The 5,000-nt window shown below is 51.5% G+C and overlaps 1 non-coding gene across 1 annotated transcript in view; it reads right to left on the reverse strand.

Moving 5' to 3' along the window:
* LOC126430841 (small subunit ribosomal RNA) overlaps positions 1 to 908 on the reverse strand; it is a 1,909-nt gene extending 1,001 nt beyond the window's left edge. The window contains exon 1 of the ribosomal RNA XR_007577359.1: positions 1 to 908. This exon is cut by the window's left edge and continues 1,001 nt beyond it. This is a non-coding gene — a ribosomal RNA (small subunit ribosomal RNA).
* Between the last annotated feature and the right edge of the window lie 4,092 nt (positions 909 to 5,000).

Below are 5,000 nucleotides of genomic sequence, written 5' to 3' on the forward strand. Positions count from 1 at the left end.
CCATTATTCCATGCACACAGTATTCAGGCGGGCTTGCCTGCTTTAAGCACTCTAATTTGTTCAAAGTAAACGTGCCGGCCCACCGAGACACTCAATAAAGAGCACCCTGGTAGGATTTCAACGGGGTCCGCCTCGGGACGCACGAGCACGCACGAGGCGGTCGCACGCCTTCGGCTCGCCCCACCGGCAGGACGTCCCACGATACATGCCAGTTAAACACCGACGGGCGGTGAACCAACAGCGTGGGACACAAATCCAACTACGAGCTTTTTAACCGCAACAACTTTAATATACGCTATTGGAGCTGGAATTACCGCGGCTGCTGGCACCAGACTTGCCCTCCAATAGATACTCGTTAAAGGATTTAAAGTGTACTCATTCCGATTACGGGGCCTCGGATGAGTCCCGTATCGTTATTTTTCGTCACTACCTCCCCGTGCCGGGAGTGGGTAATTTGCGCGCCTGCTGCCTTCCTTGGATGTGGTAGCCGTTTCTCAGGCTCCCTCTCCGGAATCGAACCCTGATTCCCCGTTACCCGTTACAACCATGGTAGGCGCAGAACCTACCATCGACAGTTGATAAGGCAGACATTTGAAAGATGCGTCGCCGGTACGAGGACCGTGCGATCAGCCCAAAGTTATTCAGAGTCACCAAGGCAAACGGACCGGACGAGCCGACCGATTGGTTTTGATCTAATAAAAGCGTCCCTTCCATCTCTGGTCGGGACTCTGTTTGCATGTATTAGCTCTAGAATTACCACAGTTATCCAAGTAACGTGGGTACGATCTAAGGAACCATAACTGATTTAATGAGCCATTCGCGGTTTCACCTTAATGCGGCTTGTACTGAGACATGCATGGCTTAATCTTTGAGACAAGCATATGACTACTGGCAGGATCAACCAGGGAGCTGCGTCAACTAGAGCTGAGCAGCCGGCCGCCCGGGAGTGTGTCCCGGGGGCCCGCGCGAACACGCAAGCGTCCGCTCAATTATTCTGCAAACAGGAGGAGGCTGAGCTCCCCTGCACAACACACCTCGAAACCCTCTCAGGTCCCGGCGGCGCGCAGCGCCGTCCTAAGTACTTGGTCGGGTTCGAGAGAGGCGCAATCGCCCGGAGTTAGGCGAGTAGACGCTTTAGGTGCGACCACCCGTGCTCCCAACTGAGCTTGCCGCTGCCGACAGAGGCCCGGGAGCGTGCTGTCGTGGCATTGCCGGCGGGAGACAACACGCGCCACCTACGGTGACCGGCAGCTCCAACGCCAGCGCCACAGAAGGACAAAAGCCCCACTTGGGTGCCGAAGCGAACTCTCCCAGCACAGCGCACGCGCCAACACGTCCGCACAGCTGCGATACAAACCACCTGCGAGAACCGCTGGGGCGACCGAGCAGCAGACGGCGTCGCGGCGCCGAGCGCCGGGCGGCGGCGCATCCTCAGCGCACACAGTCCTCAATCGGACCAGCACACTGCAGATGGCCACCGCGCTTCGCACCGGGCCCGCGAGGACCTACTTTGGCCGCAAGGCGCCGCGAGCAGGGGGCGCCGGCGCGCAGCTGCGCCGCCTGCCGCGTCCGTCGGCCGGCGCGCCTGCCACTGGCCGCCCCCACCAGCCGGCTGTAGCGCGTGCGCCCACGCACCGCGCTGCCAGCACGCCGGGCGGCCCCCCCCTCACCGGCCGGGGACGGTCCCACCCAGCCACCGCCGCGTATCGCCTCACACCCAGATCCCCTTTCGCGTTCGTGGGCATGGTGGGTCCCCTTTCACGTTCGTGGGCATGGTGGGTATCCCTGAAACAACCGGTTAATAGCTCGACCGATCGTCGCCAACACTGATTCACCTCTAGCGAGAACAACCGCACCACAACGGGTTACCTGTTGTTCATTTGCGTAACGTCACCAGCAAACGTAGACGTCCATCGCCATTTGCAACGAGTATTGCATGCCTGTGTCAGGTGTCACAACACACTACGTCTGCCCACATAGACGCAACAACATGTGCACGCCTCGAGAACACGTGGAAGGTAGCCCCCGTACGTATGCGGTGTCCATTGCGCGAACGACTGTCAGCCGGCCTCTGCAGGATGTCGCAGATGTGGAACGCGGTGCAACATGCTATCACGGTGTGTGAGAAGAGACGACTACGTCCGAATACACGCTCCACTACATCAACAGACTGCTCATGCTGATCGCCATCCAGGGCGTCCGTTCCTCCCACACGTCTGAATGGCGTACCACACTGCAATCCAGCTCTTATAGGGAGACGACACGTAGCTGCGTGCACAATATTTGGACTGTATGGTCTGCCGTTGCTAGGCGCAGTCGTCGTACGGTCACACATGTGCCACGATGTATCATTCAGTACATACGGACCAATGTGCAGTACAGTTTGTGGGTTTTGCGTACATCGGCGGACAGGTGACAGGCCGTACCACAACGTAGGCTGAGTACGTCGGCATGCGAAGGGCATTGAACATGCAAACTTCTCAACGACCAGCTTGCGAAGGCAGGGGGGAAGGGGGGGGGGGGGCATGTACGTCCTGCTGCTATCCACATTACAGTGTATAGCAGGAGCATGTGGAAAGTCAGCAACACCTGCAAGGTGTTTAACATGACGCGATACACAGGGGACCGGGCAGTGCGAATAGCGAACTATATTGCGAGGGTTGCGGTTAGGCAACACTACACTAATTTAACGAGTTGCATAACAATTACAGAGCAGGTTCAGCGACAACGTGCGTCAGGTTAAGGCGCAATATAGGTTAGGTTGAGGCACAATATAGGTTAGGTTAAGGCACAACATGGGTTACGTTAAGGCACAAATTGGGTTACGTTAAGGCACAACATGGGTTACGTTAAGGCACAACATGGGTTACGTTAAGGCACAAATTAGGTTACGTTAAGGCACAAATTAGGTTACGTTAAGGCACAAATTAGGTTACGTTAAGGCACAAATTAGGTTACGTTAAGGCACAAATTAGGTTACGTTAAGGCACAAATTAGGTTACGTTAAGGCACAAATTAGGTTACGTTAAGGCACAAATTAGGTTACGTTAAGGCACAAATTAGGTTACGTTAAGGCACAAATTAGGTTACGTTAAGGCACAAATTAGGTTACGTTAAGGCACAAATTAGGTTACGTTAAGGCACAAATTAGGTTACGTTAAGGCACAAATTAGGTTACGTTAAGGTACAATATGGGTTAGGTTAAGGTACAATATGGGTTAGGTTAAGGTACAATATGGGTTAGGTTAAGGTACAATATGGGTTAGGTTAAGGTACAATATGGGTTAGGTTAAGGCACAACGTAGGTTAGGTTAAGGCACAACGTAGGTTAGGTTAAGGCACAACGTAGGTTAGGTTAAGGCACAACATAGGTTAGGTTAAGGCACAACATAGGTTAGGTTAAGGCACAACATAGGTTAGGTTAAGGCACAACATAGGTTAGGTTAAGGCACAACATAGGTTAGGTTAAGGCACAACATAGGTTAGGTTAAGGCACAACATAGGTTAGGTTAAGGCACAACATAGGTTAGGTTAAGGCACAACGTAGGTTAGGTTAAGGCACAACGTAGGTTAGGTTAAGGCACAACGTAGGTTAGGTTAAGGCACAACGTAGGTTAGGTTAAGGCACAACGTAGGTTAGGTTAAGGCACAACGTAGGTTAGGTTAAGGCACAACGTAGGTTAGGTTAAGGCACAACGTAGGTTAGGTTAAGGCACAACGTAGGTTAGGTTAAGGCACAACGTAGGTTAGGTTAAGGCACAACGTAGGTTAGGTTAAGGCACAACGTAGGTTAGGTTAAGGCACAACGTAGGTTAGGTTAAGGCACAACATAGGTTAGGTTAAGGCACAACATAGGTTAGGTTAAGGCACAACATAGGTTAGGTTAAGGCACAACATAGGTTAGGTTAAGGCACAACATAGGTTAGGTTAAGGCACAACATAGGTTAGGTTAAGGCACAACATAGGTTAGGTTAAGGCACAACATAGGTTAGGTTAAGGCACAACATAGGTTAGGTTAAGGCACAACATAGGTTAGGTTAAGGCACAACATAGGTTAGGTTAAGGCACAACATAGGTTAGGTTAAGGCACAACGTAGGTTAGGTTAAGGCACAACGTAGGTTAGGTTAAGGCACAACGTAGGTTAGGTTAAGGCACAACGTAGGTTAGGTTAAGGCACAACGTAGGTTAGGTTAAGGCACAACGTAGGTTAGGTTAAGGCACAACGTAGGTTAGGTTAAGGCACAACGTAGGTTAGGTTAAGGTACAACGTAGGTTAGGTTAAGGTACAACGTAGGTTAGGTTAAGGGACAACGTAGGTTAGGTTAAGGTACAACGTAGGTTAGGATAAGGTACAACGTAGGTTAGGTTAAGGTACAACGTAGGTTAGGTTAAGGTACAACGTAGGTTAGGTTAAGGTACAACGTAGGTTAGGTTAAGGTACAACGTAGGTTAGGTGAAGGCGCAATGTAGGTTAGGTTAAGGTACGATATACCTTAGGTTAAGGTACAATATCGCTTAGGTTAAGGTACAATATAGCTTAGGTTAAGGTACACGTTGTAGGGAAAGGTGTATTTTGGGGGGGGAGGGGGCGGCAGGTTCGTTGATAGTGATTATCGTAAGTGCATGCCTGCGGGATCATCCGATTTGTCACGTCAGGATGCACTTGTGGCTCATGACAGGCGGCGCTCCGATTCCAAGGTTGTGGCAGATCTGTGTCTTTCATTCCTGCCATTGTTTGTGTACTGTGACAGGAGGCAGTATTGTGATGTTGGGTGCACCCCTGTGTAGGACATGTGTGGGTGTTCGTGGCTTAGCTGAGCAATGGCGGATGTCGGAAGGGTGGGATATTCTGTTTTCTGGGTGGACCTCCCGGTCTGGTTATGATAGTGTGGATTGTGTAATGTGGCGGAGAGGATGCACCGGATGTTCTTCCATGCTGGTGGTTAGATATTGTGTGTGTGCCTGTTAGAGGCAGAGAGTAGTGTGTGATAGTGTCTGG

This window comes from Schistocerca serialis, unplaced genomic scaffold (genome assembly GCF_023864345.2).
Source record: "Schistocerca serialis cubense isolate TAMUIC-IGC-003099 unplaced genomic scaffold, iqSchSeri2.2 HiC_scaffold_1061, whole genome shotgun sequence".
In the NCBI taxonomy this organism is placed as follows: Eukaryota; Metazoa; Arthropoda; class Insecta; order Orthoptera; family Acrididae; genus Schistocerca; species Schistocerca serialis.